Here is a 22,552-nt window from a genome sequence, read left to right as displayed (position 1 = left end):
CGCGAGTTCGATATAGCTGGGTTCGACTGTATTACAGATAGCTTACGAGAAAACTGCAAGGGAGTTTTGGCTGGGTCACATTGTGTATCGTGTATGGCCTTATAACAGGAAAAGGAGTTTTGACTACCACAGTTCATCTAAGGCTACGCTCTCCTCATCCGCACGGAAGACTACGTCGACGTGATTATTTGGTAACACATGTTCTGCGTCCCTTCGTGTAATAATGCCCGTTTCAATCAAATCACGTTATCGAAGCTGCTTTCATGAGCAGCGCAAGTTGAACACTCTAAGCACAAAGCTACTCTCACACGGTAGTGACCGCTGTAGCTGTCACATTGGAAAACTGAGTGGGATTTGTAAGCGGGCAGATTTGAGACATCAGTGACACTAGATTCCAGCGAAGCTATGTCCCAGAAAATATTATTTTGATTAACCCTTTCGCTTTCGCTTTCGTCGTCGGACCTTTCTGGCCGTGACGCACCCCCAGTGTCGGGTTGGTTTTAGGGAACGAGCATAACAGGGAATGAACATAGCAATTTATTTTTTATAATAATTGGTATACAAATAACATAGTCAATGCAATATGCACATTTCAGTGTTCTGCAGCTGTTGTTAGTAAACATCATCATCATCGGCCTGACTATAATATCCGTTCAACATCCGAATCTGACAATGCAGAACCCTCTTCCTCGCATGCGACTCTGTCCGAGTTCGAATCCGAGCTCGGCTCGTATTTTGAATCGGAATTGAGCCACCGCTCCAGTGAGCAGACGAAGGTCCCGCGCGCTCAGCCATCCGAAAGTAACCGCGCGCAGGGAGGAGGATGCGCTTTCAGTCGCCCGCACAAGAGAAATGGGACGTTGCGTGAACAAGACAGAGGGAGATGGAAAAAGGCTAAACAAAGTTCGAAGGGCTTTATGTTTACTGCTGCAAGTCGGAAGCGAGGGTGCAGCGAGAGAGCGAAAGCAGCAATCGAGTCACTCTTTTCGGAGAGGCAACGGCACGTGCGCCTGAACTTGACGCGCCGTGGCAGACACACCAACAGAAGAAAAATAAAAACCTTCAAACCAGCGGAGAAGGCAGAACAACCCTTGAACCCATAACCACACGCGCGCGACGCATGATCCAGCGAACGCGGAGCCACCGCGCCACTCAGCAAAGAGAAAGTGGGGAGTGGCAGTCGCACCGTACTCTTCAATACATGGACTTGGACAGGTCGGGGCGAATATACGAACTTGTAGAAGGAGTCAACAGATAGCGTGGCCAATCCAGGAGCGCCAGCTTTGCGCTCAGGCGCGAAATTTTGAACGCGCGATAGAGAACGTACCGGTACGTCAGTGACATGTAGGGGCGGAAGCGCGATGACGTACCCGTACGTCCGTGACAGCGAAAGGGTTAAATGGTGATGAGGACGTGTAAAAAAAAAGACACAAAAGATAACAGAGAATGTGTGAAACACCCTGAAATTGGCGTGTTTTCATTAAAATGTAACTTTGGAGACTCTTGGTAGTCATAATTTTCACGTCACGTTTGCCTAATTAAATGATGAATATGTCCCTGCAATGTAGACGTACGACTCCAGTCAGGCACAGATTCAATGAGTTGGCAACAGAAACATGCTGAATTAGGATAAACGTGCGGATCGGCCATTTGTTGCAGATCAGGTCAAACGCATAGCAGCTTTGAATGAAGAAAAAAAGAATTAAAACGTGATGATTTTAATCTGTATATTACTTCTATATTACGTGGAAAACACGGGGAATGCGGGAGATGGAAATTCAAGACGATGAGCAAAACGTGAACAAGGTGAAAGCAGGGGCCAACATTTCGACAAGTGGACTTGTCTTCTTCAAGGCGACGTATGCTTTCCTCGCCACAGTATATATAGGTGGGGTTCTTCTAAAGGGGAGAGGGGGTAATGCGGGAGGGTGCGGCAACGAGGGAAGGTGTGTTAGCGTGTCGAATTGAAAGTAAAGGAACGCTGTGCACAAGGCCAGGCCCAGTCTGGCAATGCACGCGTGTTAGCTGGCGTGTCAAGGGCGTCTCCCGCCGGCTGAAAAAAAAAAAAAACAAGAGGAAAGGAAAGGGAAAAAGGGGAAAAAAGAAGGGGGGGGGAATATGCCAAGAAATCAAACCAAGTGTTGTTGCCTATAGCTTGAAGTTTAGCATAGCAAATAGATTCTAAAGCTCCTTTGAAACGTTTACGCCTATTTTTTTGCAATGTCTTGAACTTAAAGATAAGGTATGATTCTCTGTATTTTCTTTCTCGTTCAGAACGGAAATTTGACTGCAAGATGTAGAGCTTGAATTCATCAAAGTTGTGACCTGGTTAGTTGAAATGCTCGGCGACGGCTTTGGGAAGCTTTTTAGCTGTTTCCGCGCGATGTCCGTTTAATCTGACGTTCATTGATTGTCCTGTTTCACCCATATATTGTTTCTTACAGAAGGAACATTCAAGCATATAAATCTTATCCAAACTTGTACTGGCGTCGTTGTTAATTGAAGTAATTGAAGAAGTAATTGACCGCTTTCTTGACTGTTATTCGCTGAATGTTGTGCAAGAGCGAGTCTTGAACAATGTTGTTAGCGTTCGTTACATGCCACAGTGGACGCTTTCTCAATGTGCACGTCTCGGCCAGGATCATGACAGACCGAAATTTCGTACTCGCACTTGCATTTACACGCTGCGGCTATACTCAACTCGGTATGAGAGATGTAGCGGCGGCTCAGAAACTCGTATTACTTACCGCGGCCTCGGAGAGCATTCGCGTCATGATCAAGCTGAACACGTTTTGCTTAAGGCAATCTGATCAACTCGTTTTAAAATTTGTGTCCCATCGAAACTCTAATCAACGGTGATCTTGTCGTCGATATTTGATTGTATGAAATTTCTGCGTGAAACAGTTGGCACGGCGAAGTTATAAAGTTCGCCTGACTCTGCTGAAGGGGCCGTAGTTGGCGACATAGTCATCGTTCGTCCTCAACTCGCAAACAGCGCAATTCGTTAGTGCATGGTAACAATATGGTAACAGTCGCGAATCTGTTAAGCACCCGTTTTCGCCTTTTATGCTATAGAATCGTTTAGTGGCCAACCGGTAATCGTTAATAAATTTTTTGTTCAGATCGATTCTGGTTCAGTAACGTTCCAGGAACATCGGTTCGGGTTTGCTTCCAGCCAAAACTCAGGTTCGGATATAATTTTTCTGTTCGGGCTTAGTTAAAAACCCTGCAGGAAAGCTATGTGCCGTATTGATTTATTTAACCCTTTGTGAGGTGCTACTTTTTTCTTGAGATTTCATTCACAAAAATTGAAGAATAGCATTCAGGAGGGCAAAAGAAAATTTTTGACACGTTTTTCAAGAAACGTGGTGCAGCAGTTCTCGAAAAAAAAAGTGGTACATATATGTACCACTGACTTTACTACAAGAAATGAAATGTGGTACACATTTGTACCGCTGTCCGCAGGCGGTTTAAAATGAAAAGACAATGTGTAACAGGAACGATATTTACAAAGTCAATGCTGCTGTTCACTTGTGGAATGGCTTAAAACATACGACAAATAGCGGACTTTGGCATTTGCTGCACAGGAAGCCCGTTCGAACTTGCTGCTGTGTCATGGAGCCCCACCTACACCTCTTTCGACTGGCCATCGCTGAGGTTGACGATCTTGGTCGAGAAATCTTATGTCGTCAGGAACTCCGACCATCTGCTGACCCCTTGCAGTCCCCTTCTTGCTTTTACGGGCGACAACCCCTTGCTGTGCCCTGATGGCTTGTCCATTTATTAGCCTACGGCTAACGGAAAGCCGAAAGAACAAGTATGTTGCCTTTAGGTGCGTGGAAAACTGCACAAAGGTATTTACAACATCTTCTTTTACAGTGTATTTACAAGTACAGTCAAACCTCGATATAACGAACACGCATATAACGAATTATTGAATATATCGAATTCTTCCGAAATATTTTTGTCAAACACATGTATTTTTAACTTCCTATAGCGAACGCGGTTTGGCATAAAACGGATATAACGAACTTCGCGACGCCAAGCCCTACCTCACTTTAATAGCAGGCGGCAGGCTTCGTTGCACTACAAGTGTGTTTTGCGGCGCAGCAAACGTCATCGGGAGATTTAAAACCCCAAGATGCATGAAAGAGTGCCGCGTACTCCCCGTAGAGTATGCTTCCAGCAAGAAATGTTGGATGACGCGTGAACTTTTCACAAAGTGGCTGCTTGCTTGGGACTGCGAGCTTGTGCGCGAGGGTCGCTGCTCAGGCTGACCCTGTAGACGATGAGAACATTCTGACTTCACAAGAAGCACTTGCTGCGTTGGATTTACTGCGCCGCCACTGCAGTGCTATTGAGGGCAGTGGGTTCGCCCTTGTTGAGTGTTTGCAAACTGTGGAACACGGCGTGATACGGAATGCGATCATCACCAAGAAGCAGGCCGCGATAACGCAGTTCTTTGTGCGTAAATAATTGAATGTGACCCAAGTAAGCATCGTTCGAGTTGCTGTGCCTTCTCTGATTGAATTTTGCTCCTCTTGCATGTATTTTTTACGAAATTTTATATTACGAATTATGGATATAGCGAACTAATTTCCGACTTTTTAACTGTTCGTTATAACGAGGTTTCACTGTATTTACAATTCCTTTTTTGTGGCCAAAGGATCTTCCGAGCAAAACAGTAGGTCCCATATTTTTGGTAGCTCTAAAATACTGTTTGGGAGTTTACTCAAGGGCCCAATTTTCTAACTGAGCGTCGTCCTCTTTATCTGAAAGAACAGCATGGACCAACTTGCACTTCCTTTTCGTTTTCGTTGGTCTTTTTCGCGAATACGAGTGCTCTCACTTCGAAGACACACTGCCAGAAGGGACACCGTCGTTAGTCTCCTTCTTCCTCAGGTGCTAGCCCGGGACGAACTTCTCATCGCTTCCGGTTTCCCCGCCGTGTTCATTGATATCTGGATTCTATGGCAATTCAAATGAGCGGGCAACACCCTTCTCTTGCACAAGGCTGTAACTTGTAATGTGCTTAGTTAAGAACATTAGAATCTCTAACTACTGTAGCTATCGCCTCACGCTACTCTGCTTTCATACCAGTAAAGCTGCGCAAACGCGAAGGGGACCAGTGACCTATGATACACAGGACTGCGCGACTACAGTCGCCAAGCAGGTAAATCAGTCGAGGGGTGACTTGAGCTTTGTTACTAGTATGAAAAATTACCTCCGCTTTCAGAAAAAATGCAAATGCACGGCCTGTGTGATTTGACCGGTGCGATAGCCATCCGCTTAGGTCTAACAACCTCAGCCAAAAGCGAGCCCAGAACAGACAATTCAAAACGGTGAACAATTAGGGCGCCCTCAATGTATGTACATGATTGCAGATGAATCACTAGGTTCCATTTAGTAAACGGATAAAAGGAGACACTTAGTAGGCATGTTGAAGCAGTGTTTTCAGTGAGTTTTTCCCACGCCAGAGCAGCACGTACTGAACCGCAATGAAGGCGTTTGCAAAAACTAAGTTACTCTTCACGCCACATGACGGAATAAAATAAAAACGCACATAAACCTTTCTAAATGCCTTGGTAGATGGCAGCATTAGTAAAATTGGCTCCAATTTGAACAGTTGTTTCATTACGGGCATTGGAAACGTGTCCAAAAAGTGGTACGTATTTGTACCACTGTACCACAAAGGGTTAAAGATCATAAGAAACCAGTCTGTTCAGACTCGCGTGAACGATCGAAGGCGCTCCAAGTTATATCTGTGTTTCTACGCTCGATATTTCTTGTTTTTCACATACTGCATTCAAAATCTCTTAGTAAAATTTCTTCCGGTAGGTTTTGGTAATGCTATCTACTGCTGTGCTTGAAATGTCCGAAATTCCAACGTTTTTAGTGAAAGTGCACAATCAGAATTTTTAAGGCCCATTCAAATTAGTTTTGTAAATATATATAAAAACGCATTTTGTGCGCACACCGTGAATCCCACGAAAAATCACCGTGCTGTGAAGTACCGATGTTAAAGCAGTCGCTGCTTCGCACGATTCACAAGAAGCCCACACGTCATACAACCAATTTTGGCCATTTACTTATATTAATTATAATAAAGTGCGTCCTAGAAATCTGTTTTCGAATAAACTTTCCTCAATTCGAAGTCCCTAAAATATTGACAATTTTTGTGACATCGCTAAGAAAAGTGAGCGGTTGCTAAATCGAAACATTTGTCGCTAAACAGACAAGAGAGTAGAGGAATCTAGCGACAAAATCACTACAATGGTAACTCTGCCTATATCTGTTCTATTTACAGTCACGTACTTGAAACGGATTGGACGCCCAAGCGTGACAGCGTATTTCTAAGAATATAGAAGGCGCAGCCCGAGTCACACTGACAAGACACGCGGGAGATCGGAGGGAGCTTTCCATGCTCCATGAAAGACAGCAACGGGACTGTGAAGTTGAGAACTGAGGATGACACCTGAACACATCTCTGACACTGTACCGACCTTTGTACGTAGCATCCGAGCAATGACGCTGTGTTCAGATGGATAACTTCAGGAGGGGCCGCACACCTGTCTCCTCAAACTGAACAGAATTCTTGTGTTTTACGCACCAGATCCGCGATTTGATTATGAGGCACGCCGTATAGCGCGGGACACCAGATTAGTTTTGGCCACCAGAGGATCAGTAACGTGCATCCAATCCACTTGACACGGACGGTTTGGCAATTTGGCCCCATCGAAATGCGGCCGTCGTGGTCGGTATTTGATCCCGTGACCTCATGCTCGGCATCGCAACGCCATAACAGCTAAGCCACCGCGGTGGTTGCTTCTAAAATTGTGGCTCAAACATAGCAAGCCACTGCTCTAATGGATGCTACCGCTCTATCACCTGTATTGATACAGGCATCCGCTGCGCATCTTGCATTCTGTATTTTAGAAAATGGCGTAGCCACAATGACATGGTATTATTTCTTTGTTTAGAAATATATTACAGCTGTGTTAGACGAGCTAGAACCCAACTTCTCAGAAATGGTGCTATTACGCCATTTTGAATCGCGGAATGCTCACACAACTGTCGGCGTCATTTCAGGCAACCATGCAACTTAAGGTAAAACTGTTTCTAGGCATTGGTACCTACTGCGCTCGTTAATGAGCTCAGTGACGATTTAATTAAGCCCATAGCCTGTGCCTTTAATTTTAAACGGACACCAAAAAGAAAAAAATGCTTTCTTCACTATCCGCAGATTTCTCTTGTAAGGTATAAAAAACACCAGTCTTAAGAAGACGCTAGGTGAGCCAGAAGACGCGCCATCACAAAATACGGTTGACGACGCCTCCTTGAAGTTCCCTTGTCAGCTCGCTGTAACGTCATGGATGTTTGCGCCAATGAAAGCGGCAATGAAACGAGGCAAGGTCCGGAGAACGACTATAGTGGAAGAAAGACCCGCTTTTATGCGGCTATCGGTGCGCTTTCAACCTGTGTTCAATCTGACAGAAGATGCAGATTTGGCACGTGCTTTGGCCTTACTTAGGCATATCTGCATCAACAGACGGACTTTTATCGAAGTATAAACTAAACAAGCGGCATGCAAGCATATGTGCGTGCAGCGACGTGTTTGGCGAAAATTTTTTTTATTATGTTCATGGCCACTTGGGCAATAATTGAGTAATGTAGATTTTGAAAAATAGAAGTGAGGCGTGCAGACAGGACACGAGTGTCCTATCTGCACGCCTCTTGTGTCCCGTCTGCACGACTCACTTCTATTTTGCATAATGAATCCTTACCAACTACCTCAGCTTTCTGTCGTTCTAGATTTTGAAGAAGCTTTTGCTTTCCGCTTCTGGTTATTTGGATTTGTAGACCGTCCTTGCTAAGTCCAAATTACTGGTAGGCCATTCTGCTGGTTCCGGTATCAGTGCTAAGTGCCTATCGGGTCCTGGGAATACGTTCACTTTGGAATACTGAAAATTTCTGAAAACGGCGTGCGAGTGTAAAACATATAGAAACGGACTCCTCTTCATCGCAGCATATCTCATAGGTCTCTTGAGGATCCGTTCCACGCATTTGTACTGCATTTCCATAGTTCGGGATGGAGGTTTTTGATTCCGATGGAATATGAATGCGTATTCTCGCTTGTTAGTTGGAGGATATTAATAAAGATACAGCGATGGTGGTGTCCACCAGTGAGCCTTGGGTTCTTTTTTTCGTGTGTGTGTACAAGAAAGATGTAAGTTCTTATTCCATGTACCAATGTCTCGCCGACGGATAGTCAATATTTTTTAATAGAATGCCTTTGTTGCTGATTTCACATGGATTTGGCCTATGCGGGGCCTGGCAATTTTGTTACCACTTCTAGAATAGGAACACTAGGTTAGGGTACTTGTAGATGTCACATGAGCATTAAAAGGGCATCAAATAATAGCCCTGAAAGGTGAGAATACGTATCTACAGTGAGCAGGCCTTAGGATTTAATTAGAAAAGAGTAAAATAAGGTGCAAACACTCGCGGCTAATAGGACAAGGAAACAACTTTATTTAATAGTAGGGGAAGGAGAAGGGGGAGCCAGGTCAAAGGGGGAGGCTAGGTTGGGGACCAGGGGGTCGCACCTGTCGCCGACCATTCCGCCAGCCTGGACTGTGATTCTTGGTCGACACTTCACAACACTTTCTCGCATTCCTCAGGTGAGGGTGCTAGCCGCAGTAGCTCTTTTGGGGGCGGGTGACAGTCGCATCCCCATAGAATGCGATCCTGTCCAGCCTGTGCTAAGGCGCAAAACGTACATGTCGCGACGCTGTCATCCTTCAGGATGGCCGCTAGTCTCCTGGGGCTGAGAACACTGCGCGTTTGAGCTCGGCGCATGGTCATGGCCTGTTGTCTGGTTAGGCTGCCGCATGGAGGCGGGTAGATCTGTCGTTCCTCTCTTTGCCGACGGAGGTGATCTCCGTAACTTAGGGACATGGTTTCAAGGTTTTCCGGAGGAGGCTGTCTCTCGGCCTGGATAGTAGTTGCGCGGGCTGTGAGGTGGGCAGCTTCGTTACCGGTGTTTCCCTCGTGGCTAGGGACCCAGAGAAGCCTGATGCTTAGCTCCGGCCTCTGTATTTTTTCTGGTGCGGTTTGGCTTACTTCGCGCCAATCTGAAGCTTTTTATCGCTTACATTGAGTCCAACACTATGAAAAGCGTCCCTACGGCTGCGGCTGCACTTGCAATGGCGGCCTCTTCCGCTTCTAGGATAGACCTTGCTGCGATTTCCTAGATTTGGAGGAAATAGAGTGAAAGATGTTTTACCGCTACCGCCATCTGTTGAGCATGCGTCAAATTACACGCGCACGAGAGATTTAGCGGATGTTCCTGCACACCGCAAACATTCGGCGCGGGTTAGGATGGATAAATGAATAACTTTCATGAGGTCTGTCGGTACTCCCGATTAGTACACAGCGGGCCGCGCCCACGTCGGGACAAAGAGGCCATGCGCCTCCGCCTCGTCGCGGGCCCGATGGACAGCCCAGAGCTGTGCTTCAAGGTCTGAGCTGCGTAGAACTGGGTCAGGGCAGCCCCTTTTCGTGGTTCTTGGTCCTCGGTGTCAAGGGGCAACCCCAGAGCATGTGAGCAAGGCTCGCTATATCCTTAAACTAGCGACACGCATTGTGAGGGTGCGCGTCCGGAAAGATGTTGTGCAGGAAGGCCGGGCATGGGTAGGTGCCTGTCTGAAGTCTCCTGTACGTGGCTTGTGCTTTATTGAGTGATTGGTACGGTAGCGGCATGGTTCTCTTGACTAACCTATAATGCTGGGTGAGATCGTTGTAAGTGATGAGGGGGTCGCGCTCGCTCTCCCATCTTGCCGAGAGGGAGTCCGGTCTCGCACGGTGAGTTAGGTCTCGTGCGGCCTCATGTGCCGTCTCGTTGAGGATTGGGATAGGCCCTTCCAATGGTCCCATGTGTGCCGGGAATCAATTGATGTAGTGTGGGGTGAGGTGATGAGTACCAAGTATTCTGCCGACGGTCGGGGATATGGGATATTCTCCCTGTTCCGAAGGAAAGAATTGCCCTCTTGGAGTCGCAGTATACCAAGCCTTTATCGTCTTCTAGGAGTACAGGATTTATGGCCGCCTGCTCGGCCACCTCAGGACTATCAGTGCGGACCATGCACGCGTTGATGAACATCCCGTCTTTGTTGACCACCACTGCTACATAGGCTCGTCTGCCAGGATGTTTGGCAGCGTCCGTAAAGCAGCATGCTTTCCCTGAGGCGGCTGCCTGTCGGAGGAGTGCTTTCGCTCAAGCAAGTCTGTGGATGTTGTGCTCTGGGTTCATATTCCTGGGCAGAGGGGCTGCCCTGATCTTTTTCCTCGGGGCGGGTGTTAGCGCGTGGCTTTTACACTCGATCTCCCGAGGCATGAGGCCAATTTCTCGTAGGATCCACCTGCCCGCAGGTGTGCCGGACAGCCTGGTGATCTCTACCCGTTCCTGTGCCTCCGCAATCTCGCTCAGAGTGTTGTACATAACTAATGCGTCCAGTGCCTCCGTGCTCGTGTGCATGGGTAGAGCCATGGCTCTCTTGGCGACCTTATGCAGGAGCGTGTCCAGCTTGTCTCTCTCCACTTTCGACCAATTGTGCATGGCCGCGATGTACACGAAGTGATTAATTATGAAGGCCTGTGCCAATCTAAGTTAGTTGTCCTTTTTGAGCCCGTGATGCCGGTTGCCACTCGTCTCAATAGGCGCGTGGCGTTCTCGGCCTTCGTGGTGAGCTTAGCGAGTAGCCATTGACTCGTATCTCGTATCATCATCATCATCAGCCTGGTTACGCCCACTGCAGGGAAAGGCCTCTCCCATACTTCTCCAACAACCCCGGTCATGTACTAATTGTGGCCATGCCGTCCCTGCAAACTTCTTAATCTCATCCGCCCACCTAACTTTCTTCCGCCCCCTGCTATGCTTTCCTTCTACTGGAATCCAGTCCGTAACCCTTAATGACCATCGGTTATCTTCCCTCCACATTAAATGTCCTGCCCATGCTCATTTCTTTTTCTTGATTTCAACTAAGATCTCATTAATTCGCGTTTGTTCCCTCACCCAATCTGCTCTTTTCTTATCCCTTAACGTTACACCTATCATTCTTCTTTCCATAGCTCGTTGCGTCGCCCTCAATTTGAGTAGAACCCTTTTCGTAAGCCTCCAGGTTTCTTCCCCGTAGGTGAGTACTTGTAAGACACAGCTATTATACACTTTTCTCTAGAGGGATAATGGCAACCTGCTGTTCATGATCTGAGAATGCCTGCCAAACGCACCCCAGCGCATTCTTATCCTTCTGATTATTTCGGTCTCATGATCCGCATCCGCCGTCACTACCTGCCCTAAGTAGATGTATTCCCTTACCACTTCCAGTCCCCCGCTACCTATTGTAAATTGCTGTTCTCTTCCGAGACTGTTAAACATTACTTTATTTTTCTGCAGATTAATTTTTAGACCCACTCTTCTGCTTTGCCTCTCCAGGTCAGTGAGCATGCATTGCAATTGGTCTCTTGAGCTACTAAGCAAGGCAATATCATCAGCGAATCTCAAGTTACTAAGGTATTCTCCATCAACTTTTATCCCCAATTCTTCCCAATCCAGGTATCTGAATACCACCTGTAAACAAAAAAATTAAATTATGAGGTTTTACGTGCCAAAACCACTTTCTGAGTATGAGGCACGCCGTAGTGGAGGACTCCGGAAATTTTGACCACCTTGGGTTCTTTAACGTGCACGTAAATCTAAGTACACGGGTGTTTTCGCATTTTGCCCCCATCGAAATGCGGCCGCCGTGACCGGGATTTTTTCCCGCGACCTCAGGCTCAGCAGCCTAACACCATAGCCACTGAGCGACCGCGGCGGGTCCTCCTGTAAACAGGCTATGAATAGCATTGGAGAGATCGTATCTCCCGGCCTGACGCCTTTCTTTATTGGGATTGTGTTGCTTTCTTTATGGTGGACTACGGTGGCTGTGGAGCCGCTATAGATATCTTTCAGTATTTTACATGCGGCTCGTCTACACCCTGATTCCGCAATGCCTCCATGAATGCTGAGGTTTCGACAGAATCAAATGCTTTTTCGTAATCAATCAAAGCTATATATAAGGGTTGGTTATATTCCGCACATTTCTCTATCACGTTATTGATAGTGTGAATATGGTCTATGGTTGAGTAGCCTTTACGGAATCCTGCCTGGTCATTTGCTTGACAGAGGTCTAAGGTGTTCCTGATTCTATTTGCGATTACCTTAGTAAATAGTTTGTTGTCAACGGACAGTAAGGTGATCGGTCTATAATTTTTCAAGTCTTTGGCGTCCCCTTTCTTATGGATTAGGATTATGTTAGCGTTCTCCTAAGATTCCGGTACGCTCGAGGTCATGAGACATGGCGTATACAGGGTGGCCAGTTTCTCTAGAACAATCTGCCCACCATCCTTCATTAAATCTGCTGTTATCTAATCCTCCCCAGCTGGCTTCCCCCTTTGCATATCTCCCAAAGCTTTCTTTACTTCTTCCGGCGTTACCTGTGGGATTTCGAATTCCTCTAGACTATTTTCTCTTCCATTATCGTCGTGGGTACCACTGGTACTGTATAAATCTCTATAGAACTCCTCAGCCACTTGAACTATCTCATCCATATTAGTAATGATATTGCCGGCTTTGTCTCTTAAAGCATACATCTGATTCTGGCCAATTCCTAGTTTCTTCTTCACTGTTTTAGGCTTCCTCGGTTCCTGAGAGAATGTTCAATTCTATCCATATTATACTTCCTTATGTCAGCGGTCTTACGCTTGTTGATTAACTTTGAAAGTTCTGCCAGTTCTATTGTAGCTGCAGAGTTAGAGGCTTTCATACATTGGCGTTTCTTGATCAGATCTTTCGTCTCCTGCGATAGTTTACTGATATCTTGCCTAACGGAGTTACCACCCACTTCAATTGCACACTCCTTAATGATGCGCACAAGATTGTCGTTCATCTCATATAGCTTGTCATATAGCTTGATGGCCTTCGTTCTGACGTGCAGGGTTGCCTTCTCCCTCTTGGGTGGCTGACCACGGCATTCTGCTGCCTTTTGGGACAGATGGTATCCGCTTCTGCTTCACTCTCTCCGATCCCAGCCACACGTACTAGGGCACTGGCGATCACTGGGGCTCCCATCCTGGAGATGTTGAGCCCTCCTCTCGGTCTTACGATGACTTTGGCCTCTATAGTTAAGCGGGGCAGTCGCCCTGCCTTGAGTAGCTTTCCCTTGAGCTGCGCTGAACGGGCTCGACCATGCCGGGCCACGTCCATATTAGGCTGAGCGGCAAGAGTTCCTTTAATATTAGCGAGGGCAGTTTTGCCGCGTTTTGCATAGCGTTTAGAAACCACCTACTGCCATCCTAAATCTTCAGAAACGAGCTCGGGGTGAATGCCCTGCCCCTCCGCAGTAACTTGCATATCTAGTAGCTTCGACCAGTGTCGCCCGTGCTTTAAACAGGCTCCGCAAGCGGCGGGCCCTACGTTTGAGTTAGGTCTACGGTGAGTAGGCCGAGCCTTCTCTAGCGCGGTCGAAGTGTAAATTGCCGATAAATCGATGAAAAGTGCACGCACCGGTGAAAGATGGTATCCGCGTGGTCTTCTTCGCTTTAGACGTCTTTTGAGCAACCATTCGCGGGTATTGGAGGGAAATCTCCGGCCGAAAACTTCGAAAAAGAAGGAACCGAAGTGAGCACGACCATACTGTTTGGCTTCTTCTTCCTTCCACGAGTTAGGTGTATGTGGGATCTAGCTATCGTGTAGGCCCATCGAATAAAAACATGAGTTAAACAAGTGTTGACGCTGAAAACGACAAAGTGGACGTAAGTGTTGGCTAATGGTGCTTGAGCGCAGGGAAACACAAGGACAATGGAATTATATTGGACCCACAGGCGCCTGCGTCCAATGTGCCTTCTTTTATCCTCGTGTTTTCTTGCGCTCTACACACCTTTAGTCAAGCTGCAACACCAAGTCCACATCACCGTCCTTGTAGACCTAAATGCGCGCGAAGTTCGATACGAATAATTTGCGATATGATTGAATAACGCACACGAAAAACAGACAAAAAGAGACATAGTAGAGACGCACAGTAAATTCAACATTATATCATATACTCATTTGAAGCAACCTATAGGCTGACCTCGTCTTTTCTAGCATCGACACATGGATGGCGTCGCTTTTTGGATTGCGTAGGTGGATGTGCTCGTAAGCCTTAGATGTTATTTTTTTTGTGACGGCGATATGGAACATACAGTTGAGTGTTAAGCTTGCGTCTTGTCTGTTTCTTTTTATTTGTACATGTAGTGCGCGCTTGTGTGCGTGCGTTCTTGCTCGTTTGCATGCACCCGTGCGTGCGTGTTCCTCATCGCTTGCTCGCACTCGTGCTTGCGTGCCAGCATACGTGCTCGCCTGTGATTGTGTGTTGGTGCTGAAATGCGCACTTTATACGATGTCACGTATGAAGCAAGGGGGCCCTCGGCGTGTCTTTTAAGGTGTGATAGTGCTTTTAGAATCCATAGTTTGAAACTCTAGTTTCTCTAATCTTCTCGTGCTGGGCTAGTTTCTAGCTGACCTCTGCAAAGTTGAAATAAATCTAAAAGACCGTACGTACCTCGTTGCTTTGTGCCGACTGTGTTTGAATTAATGTTGTGCACACTGTAAGTAAACTAAGGTGGGGGTATTTGTCCAGTACTAAGGGTGTTTAAAGTTCTCATGTTGGGGAACGACCCAATTATTGGAAATAGGAGACAGGACCATCGAGGTACACCAAGAACAGGGCACAAACGCCGATTCCTCAAGTACATTTGAAGCACGCTTACCGATATCACACAATGGGGGAACCGTTCTTTGGTAATAACTGTTATAGAATGTGTCAAGTGCCATCGGCATCACTGAAACAAGTTTAGATGAACATTTATCACAGGAAGAACCACGTCAAGCTCCGATTTTATCAAAATTCTTTTGTTTCATTTTTCGGTGGGACTATTTTATTACGAGAGCAATAATATTAGAGCGCTGTTTTATCATGTTGATTCGGCTGTACTCAAGCACAAACTGGTGCACAACTATTTTGCTGGCTGCCATATTATTTGTCCATGGTTAAAAAAGTATCATCCAAACACTACTAGGTACTAATCCTCGACATAGCCAAATTCGATAGTTTGGTTAATGCCTTTTACTGGAATACACTTATGGAAGGGGCAACTGTACAAAATGTTTACACTAAATTTGTTAATGTTCTTGACACATTTAAATACAGTAAAAGCTTGTAATTCGAACCGCAAGGAGAAGCCGCTTCAGTTCGAATTAACGAAAGTTCGAACTAACGAAAGTGAAAGAGAACAACAGTGCATTGCGATTTGGAAGCAGTAGGGCATGTCAGAAATTTAATACTTGAAAACATCCGAGATCGTAGTCCGCTTTTTTTTCTTGAAGGTGAAAGCTACCACTTTTTGCTCTAACGAGCGAAGGTGGCGGAAGGCCTCCTCTTCGCTTTCTTCAAAGCTTAAGAAGAAACGGGCAGCATTCAATCCAGCCATGACCTCCACAGCGGAGGGCCGCACTGGCGCTTCGTCTTCCCCCTCCTAGTCGCCATTGGCAATGACAGGTTCAGCGCTTCTGACCTGAGAAATTATGTCCTCATCTTTCAGCGCACCACACAACACTGCACCCTCGTCCATGTCGACATAGTCAGCAAAGGAGATTTGCAAAGCCCCCGAGATTCGCGACGGGAATGAAGTCTCGGAGGTCAACGTAGAACGGAGAGAAGGCAGCCGCCGCTGCCTTCTGGCCGTTACCGCGCCGGTTATATTTTTCCCGATTATGCCTTTTCTCGCCGTTCTCTCCATTCCGGAGGCGACGCAGCCTAGTGTGTAGGCAGTATGCGCGTTTCTCTGGCCGTGTGCCAGGCGCCAAGCCGCTGGCACTATGGCGCGTAATTCGAATTATCCATGGCGAAACCTCCTCGCGTTCGAATTAACGGGCTTTTTTATGCATAGACGTCTGTGGAGCTTGGCCGGACTAAATCGTACGGTTCGAATTACCCATAAATTCGAATGATTGAAGTCTGAATTAACGAGCTTTCACTGTACAAGGCACGGAAATCCATAAAAATAAAAAAAAATGCAATACTAACTTACCTTGGCTTCCACCGGGGATTCTTGAGGCGATAAAAGAGCAAGATTAATTTTGGGAAAAATGTAAAAACTCATGTAACAACAACGCTCTGAAGAATTTATACAAAGTTCATAGAAATGGAGTAACTGCGCTACTTCGGCCTGAGAAGCGCTCATATTACAGTAAACCATTTTACGAAAATAGACAGAACCCTCGAAAAATGTGGTTGATGATTAATAAAATATTCGGCCGCCATCCCAGCCAATCAGCCAACGTTTTTGGCAAACATTTCGATAATTAGGAATCTGCCATTACTGATTTCCAAGTTCACTTCGCTAAACCATAGTCGATTACTCGACCAACTCACACTCATGGATCCGGTAATATTATAAGTTCAGTGTACTCTGCATTCCTTCCTCTCATCACTGCTTGCGATCTGCGCAGCATATTATTCAGTTTTAAACAGAAGCAGGCACCTGGCTCAGATGGGATGGCCAGTTGCAGTGCAAGTTTGCCAGCCAGTTACGTAAGCGGTGGCAACCTCATCTTGGAATGCCGCCGCCAACATCTAGCCACGACGTGGCTAAGTCGACTGTGTCGGTAATAATGCGCGCATCCTCCACTCTCCGTCGCTTCAGCTAGGATGCGTTGTGACTTAAGGAGTTCGACGAAGCAGGCTTTGTGCGCAACACGACGAAGCAGGCTTTGTGCGCAACACGACAACGCGGACCTGATCTGCTACAGGTGGGGGAGTTGACGCGGGAACGGTGTGCAAGGCTCCTTCCCACGCACCGACCAAGACGCAAGACAATGTGCTACTCGCGACGGTTCCGAGTTCCATGAAATTCGTGTGGTGTCGGTTTAGGACCATGAACACGTGTGTGTGTGTGCATGTGTGTGCATAAACCGTCCTGCGGAGAGGCGGCTAGTTTGCGATGACTAAACGAACGTTCGCGTCGCCTTGTATCGCGGGAGGACCGAGCGTTTAAAAACTGCTGTAGTGCGGATGCTCGACACACTTTCCTTAAGCAGTCATGTTGGACTGAGACTCTCTCTCAAACAGTCATGTTAGGCTGATATAAATACTGTAAATAAACCCATATTCCTCGTTCTCGATGAGAAGCAGTCCATCCCTTCATTAGCGTCCTCAGCGTGGATAAGTTGGACGACGGCATGGGCCAGCTACCTTCGAATTCATGCCGGACTCTAATCTTGACAACGGACCACGAGCGATGCGATTGAACCCTCAATCATAACAATATCTATGCACGAGCTGCAATGTAACTTTCCCGTTCTAAAAAAATATACTTTCATTTATGCTGAACAATCATATTTAACTCGGTTTTCTTCCAGTTGAGCTAAAGATTGTAGTTGTTAAACCATTACACAAAAACGGCTCTTTTAAACTGGTTGACAACTACAGGCCGATTTCAATTTTACCTGCAATTAGTCAAATTCTGGCAAAATACTTATCCAGAGTAATGACTGGTTCTCTGCAAAAAAAAAAAACTATTTATTGTCAACCTCGCAATGTGGCTTCGTTCCTGGGAAGGGGACTGTAGTGCTCTTGGAGCAATTAGCTGATTGAATTTTCTCTGCTTTCGATAACAAAGAGGTAATAATGGCTCTTTTCTTGGATGCAAGGAAAGCTTTTGACTCCGCAGTGCACACATTGGTTTTGCGGAAACTACATCTTGGGATTTCGGCGGCATTTTGCCAAATTATAGACTAACTATTTTTTAATCGTTCACAGGCCGTCAAGATAGGTGATCATATTAGTTCTAAGGTTTTCTTAAAATCTGGTGTCCCGCAGGGATCCGCGTTATCTCCATTTCTATTTAACGTTTATGTACATGATCTGTCTAAATCTAGATCCCAATGTCAAATGTTTCAATATGCCGATGACACTGTTCTTCTTGCCACACACTCTGTTTTCATTTCATCAGTTGCAATGCTACAAAGTCGCATTGTGTCTGTCATGAACTGGTTTTCCAGAAACTCTATCACTGTTAACAAACAAAAAACAAATCTGGTTTGTTCCCACAATCCGCATAGACTAATTGATTTTACTCTCCCAATCTTCCTTCATGGTTCACGATGTACCAATTGTCAAAGCCCTCCTCTCCTACCACCGCCTGATGTAAAGTACATGGGAATTATCTTCGGCTCTGATATGACATGGAATATTCACCTATCTCTCCTCTGTAATAAGCTCCCGGCGTTATCATATATTATTTACAATAGCCACTTCATCCTCCCCTTTTCTGTGCGCAAGATAATCATTCATGGCCTTGGTTAGAGTATCCTGAGATACGGTATAACAGTATTTTATCATTGTTCTTTCACATGGGGTTCAAAAATAAGATCTCTAATAAAATATTGCTACGAAATGTGACCTATAATGTCAACATTACCAGTTATATTGGCAAGTTTTCTGCTTTACAGTTGCCTTCCATTGATGTATTAGTTTTTCTGTCTGTTATTTGCCATGATATCTCGAATAGTGATTTTCTGTTTCGTTTTGTGCCCACAAGACCACTCAGGCGTCACCCCATGTTTTGTACACCCCGATGTTATACGCGGCATTTCGTGCAAAATTATTATGTTGCCGATACATTTATTGCCATATCCACGGAAATATTTTACATTTTATCGAAATGTGCTCACATTGTATGTAAGGGAAAAATCGTGTAGCACTGTTTGACGTCTGTTTGTTTTGAGTATTTCTTCGTGCGGCATTGGACACCAATTTACTGCCTTTACCTTGCTTTTTTTGCTGTTGCTTTGTCCTTTTTTTCTTTTTCTTCCCTCACTCCTGTAGCTCATTGTTTTCCTGAAACTGAGTGTCGGGTACAGGCCGACAAGACTCATCGGCTTGGGCTGATCCGTTTTGTATGTGGTGTTTTTACGGCAAATAAAGCATTTATTATTATTGTTGTTTTTATTATATGTACATCTCCGGCGAAATTTCGCCGTCGTTGTCGCCATGAGGTTTCCTACAAAGTCCAAGTTTGATCACATTGTGCCTTGCATGCTATTTGCTGCGGGTGCGAGACAAAGCGTGCGAGGGTTACGCATGAAGGGTGTTCCCTTGATACGACGCCGTTCTTCCGCGTGCTGTATAAGCGCGCGCAATAGAGAGGGTGGCGGGGGGGGGGGGTGCAGGGGAGCGGCTTCTCCTCTATTAGCCCGACCGTCGCTGTGCATTGCTGTGAGTGCGTCGGAGCACAAACGTGGCCAGCACGCCCTATCTTCTAGATTTCGTGCGGCGGGTGCAAATACAAGCGAGCTGAAGTGGATGGTCGCTTCAGACACGCTGCCTTCCCGGGCACCTGGTGTTGGAGGTCGCATAAGCTCAAGTTTCGTGCAGGCGTTGAAGCGAGAGGCAGACCGAGGCATCTTCTCCTCAATGCCGGTGGTCTTCTGCACGCCACATAGAAACAGCGAATGCTCGCGGTCTTCTACTGAAATCTGTTCAAGATTGCCTGTGTACGCATGACACCCTGCTTTCTAGTTTAATTGTTAAGCTAATGTTTAATTTATATGGCTGATAAAACTGAAGACATTACTTCGCGCAGTTGTGTAATACTTTACTATCACTATTAGTGCTTTGCCTTTCGGATGAAGCTGCTACTTTACTGAGAGCACACACACCTTACGTGCACCATTTCAAAGGACACTGAATCAGGCTTCAGGTTCGGGTAAAAAGGTCGCATTCGTCGGCTTCGCTCCCGTGCTTTCTTCATTGGCACATACAGCAAACGACGCGCGCCGTAGGTGTCGGCCCTGGACTTCATACGCAACATTAAGGCGATGGCAAAAGTGTCCTTGGAGTGCCCATATAATTACTGTGGCAGTAGTAAACAATATTAGAATAGTCCGGTGATAGAAATTGAACGCAGGATCCCGATATTAAAAGCATTACGCTACGGACACATGCATCGACAGGTGACAAAGGACTCCCTTACGAATTGCTTGCGGGCAAGCCACCTCGACAAGTTAAGCCACCTCGACAGGTTGAGCCGCTGCTCTTAGAAGCGATCGTGAGTGCTCGCAGTGTATTCTGCGCTCAGAAAAGTATAGATTTCTTTCAGATTTACGACAATAAAGGCGTGTAACGCCTAATAAAGGAATCCACAAGCACGAAGACCAGACAAATCCATGTACTTCCCATCATTCCCATGGTGACATAACGATCGCAGCGCCAAAGTTCCCTCTAGTAATTATTGTGTGAAACTCTATAGCAACACCAGTGCAAACAGCCCAGCGATTTTCTGGAGCAACGAGTTAGTAAGCAAGTGATACTTTCGCTGTCATAGGGTGCGGGAGTCAGCGACAGAAAAGGCAGAATCAACACTTGCCGTCTGCTTGGCAACAGCGCGTTAGATTTCGTTCGTCAAAGATACGGAAGAACATATGCGCTAATGGTGGACACGTCAAGCCTGTCATTACGATTCGGAACTTCTATGCACGTGTGCGTCTGTCGGACGAATCTCCTTTCCTATACGGACATGTTGTGTTCGATTAGTTAAATAAGAGTCAAGCCAGCCAAGAATTTGTTCATTTTTCAGCGTACATTGTAGCTTCAGCTTTAGTCTTTGGTGACAAACACGGTCAAATGCTTTCTGAAAATCAAGGAAAAGCACATCTATTTGCCCGCCGCAGTCCAGCGCTGCCATGACTTCATTGGTAATATGTAGAAGCTGAGTAACTGTAGATAGGCCACGCCGAAATCCATGCTGTTTTTCCGAAAAGAAATTATTGTTTTCCAGAAAGCTGCTCAGGTGCTTAAAAACATAGTGCTCCATCACCTTACTAGCGGTGCAGAGAAGCGAGACAGGTCTGTAATTAGTAATACTGAGTTTATCTCCGGACTTATGAATGGGAATTATCTTTGCTGCTTTCCAATCGTTAGGAAAGACACCTTGGTTTAGACTTTCGTTAAATATTATGTACAGATACTTTGCGCACCACTCCGCATATCTAAAAAGAAAATTATTTGGTATGTCATCAGGACCAGCAGATTTCTTTATATCTATGTTTAATAGGGACGAAAGAATACCTTCTTCGGAAACAAAAAGGTCCGGAAGTTCGCAGCCAGAACCTGAAAATTCTAGGCTATCGTCTTCAGTACCGCATAGAAATACCGAAGCAAAGTACTCGTTGAACGCTTCCGCAATATTCTGGTTGTCACTGGTCTCGGTATCATTCAATCTAATTTTGGTGACCGGGTTCTTTTTCTCGGTTATGTGCATCCAAAACTTTCTTGGGGCGTTAGATAAAAAATAGTGTAGTTTAACATTGAAAAAATGGTACTTTGAGTCTTTTATTTTTTTCCTAAGTTCGGTACGCATTGACGGTAGCACAGAACGATCGACACAACTATTGGGGCGTGACAAGCGTTTTAAGCGGCGCTTTAGCTGCAGTATGTCCCGAGTGATCCAAGGGTTATTGCGGGCCATTCTCTTGCGTTTTGTTGGAATGTACCTGTGCATACATTCCCGCACTGCGTCCTTAAAATGCAACCATAAATCATTGACACAGGTTACACCTTGATTTGATTTTTTAAGAAAAATGTCGAAATCTTGCTCTAAGTAGTCGAGTAGACTTTCATCAGCAGCTCTCCCAAAATCCAAGACTTCTTTGTCTTGACAACGGATAATATTTTGCTGTAGATTGCTTTTAAGCAGAATCGCTTCATGATCTGATATGCCTGGTAAAACTTCTACAGTAAATCCTTTTTCACTGACTGCTTCAGAGATGAGAACAAGGTCGAGGAGAGTTTTTGAGCTTGAAGTAACACGTGTAGGTGTTCCTACTACTTGTTTTAGATTAAAAGAAAACGCCAAATTGAGTAGCATTTCAGCATGTTGACAAGAATGCCGAACACAGAGATCGTCCCAGTTTATCATCGGTAGATTAAAGTCCCCGCATAAAATGATATGAGTATAGCGTTTACTGTGGACGTAAAGAAAATCGTGCAGCGATTCCAAAATTGAGATATCTGCATTCGGAGGCCTGTATACTACACCAATAAGAACCTTACATTTGAAAGATGGCACTACAATGCAAACCATTTCAGCAGAAGTATTGTGTGGAATGGATGTGAATGGGATGCCATTCTTTATTATGGCCGCGACACCACCCCCTCTCGAGCCACGGTCGTGGCGTATTATGTTGTACGAGCTGGGTATTATGTCAGAATCAGGGATAGCACCATGAAGCCATGTTTCTGTTAGAAGCGTGATGTCAGGATTGTAACTAAGAAGTAGGCTCTCAAGGTCATCAGACTTGTTCACAACGCTCCGGGCGTTAACATTTAAAACAGTTAGCGGACTGAAGACGTGGGGTAACTCTAACAAATGTGCTTTAATCTTACTTTCGTGCTGCTTTTGACTGGAATTAGAC

At 45.8% G+C, this 22,552-nt stretch overlaps 1 protein-coding gene across 8 annotated transcripts in view; it reads left to right on the top strand.

Annotated features, from left to right (window-relative positions):
• Window positions 1–22,552, top strand: part of LOC139052545 (uncharacterized) — a 107,890-nt gene that overhangs the window by 49,257 nt on the left and 36,081 nt on the right. For 3 of the 8 annotated variants that reach the window (XM_070529661.1, XM_070529660.1, XM_070529652.1), the window contains 2 exons: window positions 3,588–3,832; window positions 6,308–6,633. The exons of 1 other annotated variant lie outside the window; for it this stretch is intronic. The gene's annotated coding sequence lies outside the window, so the exon portion shown is untranslated. Of the gene's footprint in view, window positions 1–37; window positions 165–3,587; window positions 3,855–6,307; window positions 6,634–13,034; window positions 19,048–22,552 lie in introns of those variants that run through there. 4 more of the 8 variants (XM_070529653.1, XM_070529657.1, XM_070529656.1 and 1 more) reach the window with 4 other exon arrangements.

The sequence above is a fragment of the Dermacentor albipictus genome, unplaced genomic scaffold (assembly GCF_038994185.2).
Source record: "Dermacentor albipictus isolate Rhodes 1998 colony unplaced genomic scaffold, USDA_Dalb.pri_finalv2 scaffold_26, whole genome shotgun sequence".
NCBI classification, from domain to species: domain Eukaryota; kingdom Metazoa; phylum Arthropoda; class Arachnida; order Ixodida; family Ixodidae; genus Dermacentor; species Dermacentor albipictus.
Note: the sequence above shows the minus strand (reverse complement) of the source record. Positions and strands in the feature narration are given on the sequence as shown.